Genomic DNA, 6,265 nt, shown 5'->3' with positions numbered 1-6,265 from the left:
TTAGGTCCAAGACAGAAAGCACTTGTGGAAAGGGCAAACCTGGCCTCAAGTCCTTCTAGGGTGTGTCCTATCATGATGCAATATACCCTACTGTGATTTAGGCCAAACCTCCTAGACAGGTGAGTAGATGGTGATTCTGTGCTCTTGAGTATTCACAACTATAATCTTAATCATGGTGTTTCCTTTATAATGTGCCTAATCTCAGGTAAATTGCAATAGCACTGAAAACAGACTAAGAATGTGATTAAGGATGTTAAGATTGAAGGTTACTCTGAACTTCCAGCATGACCCTAATACAGATAAGATAGAAAGGTAGTGAGGATTTGACAGGAAAGAGGAAGTAAGAGATATGGTAGAGATTGGAGTGATATAAGGGAAAGAGCATTAGCTATGGCATGTATACAGCTTCTAGAAGCTTCAGCAGGTAAGAAAATACATTATCCCTTGCCAGCATCTGAACTTAGGTCTAATGGAACTTATGACTTTCGGTCTTCAATTGTGAGATAATATATTCTATTCTGTAAGCAACCAATTTCTAGGTGCTTTGCATTAGTTCCATAGGAAACTAGCCTAGTAGCTTTGTAGCTGTATGCAAATCTTCTACCACACTGCTTTAATTTCATTATCTGTAATATAGAAAACTGTCTCATCATTGGTCTGGGAAGACCAGTGAGTTAATGTATTTTAGGCAATATACCTGGCCTACCATAATCATTTGATCATTTAATCATTTAATCCTTATATAAAATCCAGGCTTAGTCACACAGGAAGTTAGCAGGATACTTCTATGGAGATCTTTCCAACTTCAAATCTGCTACAGTAAGTTGTAGCAAAACTATCAATTAATGGATCAAGTATGATGTTATTCAACATGGCTCAAATTTCCCTTTAAAAATGATGTCTGAGAAAAATGTTATTTTTTTTCACCTTGTTTGAAGTTTTAGAAGAGCTGATATAATTGTAGGTGAGAAAAAGTTAAATTCCTTTCCTACTAAAGAAATATAAAGAGTATTGAAAATTTCGTGATTTGTTTCTATTTTGCTCTGGTTAATTTTAGCTTCCATGTCTCCTGTTATTATAAAAAGGTCAAAAACTTCTAAAAATAAAAAATTTTATAAAGTAGAAGTTTGCACTAAGCCAAAGCTAATTTAGAATTATTATTATTATTATTATTATTATTATTATTATTGTTGTTGTTGTTATTATTACAAGTTCAATTTCTACTCAGTGCTAAGTATCTAAGTGTGTGTAGATGCTGCCAGCCGCTCTGAAGGCAGAAGATGATTTCAGGGACTATGGAGTTAACTGTGACAAGCTGGCCTCAGAAATAGAAGATCATATCTATCAAGAACTCAAGAGCACAGACAAGTACCGGAACCATGTGCGCAGCCGCATCAGTAACCTGAAGGACCCCAGGAACCCAGGCCTGAGGAGGAACATGCTCAGTGGGGCCATTTCCCCAGAGCTCATTGCCAAGATGACATCAGAAGAAATGGCCAGTGATGAGCTGAGGAAGCTGAGGAATGCCCATGACTCAAGAGGCCACTCGTGAGCACCAGATGGCCAAAACAGGCGGCACCACCACTGACCTCTTGCGGTGTAGCAAATGTACTAAGTTTGCACTAAGCCAATGCTAATTTATTATTATTATTATTATTATTATTATTATTATTATTATTATTATTACAAGTTCAGTTTCTCCTCTGTGCTAAGTATCTATCCATGCCCAGGAGTGGAGGAGAGTATTATCCTTGGCCTTTTACATGCCATCACCACTTGTCATCCTATTACAGTGACTTCCAGCCTTATGATCTCCAACAGAGAAAATTACCCTGCACAGGAATACCCTTTTTTAATCCTAAGCACTGCGTTTTTACTCTATTCTTTATGTGTTTGATATGTTTAGATACAAAAGTTCTTTCTACTACGTTACTGCTGGCTGAAGTATTCAGTATAATGGCATGTCATTCTAGTATGTAGATTATTAGGCAGAACCATCAAGGCTCATTTACAAGTGACAACATCTATCATCTATTGTCACATTTCTCAGGCAGTCTTCTTATTGTGAAGCAATGCTTAGCTGAATTTGAGTATCATTTATGCACCAGCCTATTTACCTATCTAGTTGAGCTTTCAGCAGATAAGGACCAGTAGACCACTCTATGAGCCAGACTCTGGTGTTGTTGATAAATTGCAGTTCTGCCACTGGAAGAGTAACTTTGACTTTTGGAACCAGAGACGTGATCAGAAGCTTCAAAAATACAGTGATCAAGGATAGTGATCAAGGTTTTCCAGAGTGAAAGAGTGAGGGTGGGGAATGATGGGTAAGCCAAAGAAAAAAAGCAGAGTTAGTAAGGAAGCTTTGGCAGGATACACGTGGTGCAGAAGATGTGAGCTTTAGGGAGGAGGAGATCAAAAAGAAAAGAGCCTTAAATAAAAGCTTTAGAGCATGAAAGGGAAATGATGATATGGTTAGATTGGACATGGTATTTGATAACATATAGTCAAAGAAGGCTTCTTTGCTTCCCCCAGACAGAAGCATAGACTGGCACTTGGTTGTCTGATGGAAATAATTTAGAGGAACATATGAGAATGCTATTTATCAAGACAGGGAGATTATTGAGATGTGATGTATGCATTCTGACATCCTTCTCTTTCTTTTTTTTTCCTCCTGAAACATTACTGACAGTCACAGCTACAGTCCAGCACTCTTGAAGTTGACATATGCTGAATGACAGATCCAAGATAAGAGTAAAATACATTTGAATGTGCCGATAAAGGAAAAATGGGAAAGGAATGAAATTGCAGAGATAGAAGGTGTGTCTTTAAAGCTCTTAGGAGAACAAATTGCTAATCAGGAAGAGTACTGTATAGAGGTTTGATAAGTTCGAATGCAGGAACCCGTCTGGGATGGAAACTCTTTCTAACATGTAGTGGCTTTATAAGAACTCTAATGAGATCCATTTGAAAGCACTGGCTCCATTTGGTATGAAGGAAAATTGTCAAGAGATTTTTAGATGTCTGAATGAGCTATAATAAGCTCAACGGGGCCAAGGCGGGGTGTCCAATTGTGCAAGTAACATAAAAGCTATCTTTGGAAGCTCATGGTCTGTAAAAGTACTTTCTGTCACCATTAATTTCTGATAAATGGAAGCCACCTGTGAGTATGAAATAATACCAACATGGATTGAGTCAATCATAGTCTGGGTTTACGAATAATCACAATTCTTCTATAGTCTATCACTTTATATTCATTGATACTAACTCCCATGTAAAAATTCACCTTCTCCTCTACTTTCGCACATAGTATTTGCAGAGCATATATGATTTTAATTTCTTGCTGTTATTGTCCTTATAAACCATATACATATGTTCTCATAACATTTGCCTCACCCATTTTTATTTAATATCAATAAAGTTGTGCCAATGACTACATGTAGCATTTTCTTGGCTTCAATACTTCTTGTCTATGACTGGTCCTTAGTATATAGCAATGACAAATTACTAAGAATTTACCTCTGCATTTCTAGCTATAGCCAATTGATTTGAGGGTAGATGTTCACCCTGACTGGACCAGTGAAAAAGGTCTCTAATGGTAATTGTGAAAACAAGAAGGAACCTGGAAGTGCTCCTCATTCAAAGCATATAAACTGTTCAGTGCCTTCCTTAGAATCTCCTGTGCTTACTGATGGGGATTATGAAAAATATTCCTTCTGTCACTCTGAAGAGGTACCAGAAAATTAGCTTCTTTTTTTTTCACTAAAGATGAAAGATACTGTTGCCTTTACTGTTGGATTGGCTGCGACAAGTGCATACAAGCATGTAGGCTCCCAGTCTTCTCCATAAAGATTGCAATAAGAAAAACAAAACACCTAACTCATGCTCAAAAAGCTAAAATAATTTTGTTGTTCACAACTGCCTTTTTTACATACTAACTACTTTTAGAATTTGTCAGACTCTTAAAGCTCATGAAATGCCCTGAGGGACAAGACCGTCTTCTCTTTTTAAGCTCTTAAAGCTGAATCTGTACTAATGACCCTTAGGAAGTGATCACTGCTAGACTATCGAATAACTGGGGCTAGTTTCTAGGAAGTCCAGACAGGATGCAGGAGCAGAACTCTAGCTATTCTGTGTCTTTGAGAAAGTGGAGAAGAGATGCAGAAGAGTCTCCAAAAGCTCCTAAGATGATCTCATCACTAGTAATGGCCGAGGAATGCTGCAGCTTGCCCTGCAGATCTGTTCTTAGTCACTGTTCTCACATAGCTATATCTTGCTCAAAATTGTCATAATAAACAAAGAGATTTAGCAAGCAATTTACCCAGGTTATGCAAGCCCTTTTGGTAAACTGGCAAAGGAGAGCCCCGCTTTTTGGTCAGAGTGTGAGGAGTCCCAGTTATGTGACTGCTATGAAGGGGAGTGGTCTTGTGCAATGGCGTATTTTAATCTGTGGAATAATTTTACCGTTAAACACTTTAGTCCTTATTTCTTTATAATAAGCACAACACTCATGCAAGCTAAGCCAGACAAAATCAGCACATAGATGAAGTGTGATGGGGTGGGCATCAAGATGAGGTGCCCTCTCACCACTAGTTGAGAAGCTGGCATTTGATAACTGTGGGCAAAAGTGTTTGGTCTTCTTTTAATGGTGTGACCTCTTTTAGGTAGCCATACTGTAGCAGTTTCTCCTGGCATGAGTAATTGGGCTATAAAATTAGACTCTGGATTTAAAACAGATATAAAAGAAGAGTCCTAGAACTTGGATAGGTAAGGTTGCACCTGGGAGGAGTTGGGCAAGAGAAGTTAATATGACCTAAATACACTGTATAACATTTTCAAAGAACATGCTTGTTACAGCAGCACATATACTAAAATTGGAATGATACAGAGAAGATTAGCATGGCCCCTGCAAAAGGATGACACACAAATTCATGTTGCATTCCATATTTTTGAGCACCCTCTTGGAAGCAAGGGGGAGGAGGAATGGGATAAAGAACTGTGTGTGTGGGGGGGGATTGATCAGGGGTAAAGACTGGAATGTAAACAAATAAAATAAAAAAGAATTCTCAAAGAACTAATAAAATAAGAAAGTTAGTATAATCACAACACCATGGTTGCTTTTAAAGGATTAGATAGCAGTGCAATTCCACTATCTTACTCCTCACTATACAGCTTTCTCCAGTTATCTCTACTAGCTGATAACCTTTCCTCTAATCCTGGACACCAAGAAGCACCAATGGCATTATGTTTGTCATGGCCCTGTAATTACTTCTAGTTTAGAAAAGCCATCCAGGTGTTGTCTTTAAAAACAAAACTTTGAAGACATTTGTTATTTATAGAGTTTAAGTATTTTACTCCAATGTTCTCTCTCTCTGCATGTGTGTGTGTGTGCGTGCAGATGTGTATGTAAATGTGTGTATGCTCATGTGTACAAGTGCATGTACTTATGCAGATGTCATGTACTCATGTATCTTGTGTTTGTAGAGGCCAGAAGAGAACCTTGACTTCATCCATCTTGTATTATTCACCTTGATTTTTGTATCAGTCTCTCATAGGCATGGAATTGCCCAATCAGGATAGGTTGGCTCATCCTAGGGATATACCTGTCACCATTTCTTCAGTACTGGAATTGCATTCACATGCCACCATACTTGGCTTTTAAAGTGTGAGTTCTCAGAGCTTGAACTCATTCTTAGGCTTGAGACACAAACACTTTAGCATCTGACCCTATAATCCCAGGCCCTGAATGTTTTCTTATGGATACTTACAGATTTTTTTCTTTTACATGTTTTACATTTATGTAAGCTATGCTACATTCTTCATAGATCTGATGGGAAAGTTCATGGCCCTTCATGTAGACCCTGATAGACTTAATTTTACTAGACACCCATCTTCCACCTGCCACTTTGCAATTGCTGGGATTACACGAGTGTTTTCCATTCTTTTTTTTTTTTCATATTCCTTAAAATTTATAGAATATTGTAATAATAAAAATAAGTATTATAAAAGTTGTTTGATATAAAACAACAATCAATTTAACAGTCTTATGTAGGTGCTCGTCTACAGCAATAGTGAAAATACATTTTTGTCAATATAAATTTTAAATAACTCCAAACATATTAACTGTATACTTAAAAATAATACATCACTACTTGTATATTCTTAAATGAACATGAATATATAAAGTCTTTTTGTTTGTTTTGTATTTAGTAGAGTCAAACCTGCAATTTTTTTATTAGCCAGCACAAGTCTCAAATTTAACTCTTTC

The 6,265-nt window shown here is 37.3% G+C and overlaps 1 non-coding gene across 1 annotated transcript; it reads left to right on the top strand.

Moving 5' to 3' along the window:
• The first annotated feature begins 4,841 nt into the window (after positions 1 to 4,841).
• On the top strand, positions 4,842 to 4,948 carry LOC116104198. Its single transcript, XR_004123734.1, has one exon. It is a non-coding gene; the product is annotated as a U6 spliceosomal RNA (small nuclear RNA).
• The last annotated feature ends 1,317 nt before the right edge of the window (positions 4,949 to 6,265 follow it).

The sequence above is a fragment of the Mastomys coucha genome, unplaced genomic scaffold (assembly GCF_008632895.1).
Source record: "Mastomys coucha isolate ucsf_1 unplaced genomic scaffold, UCSF_Mcou_1 pScaffold21, whole genome shotgun sequence".
In the NCBI taxonomy this organism is placed as follows: domain Eukaryota; kingdom Metazoa; phylum Chordata; class Mammalia; order Rodentia; family Muridae; genus Mastomys; species Mastomys coucha.
The sequence above is the reverse complement of the archived record's forward strand: the minus strand, read 5'-3'. Positions and strand labels throughout refer to the sequence as shown.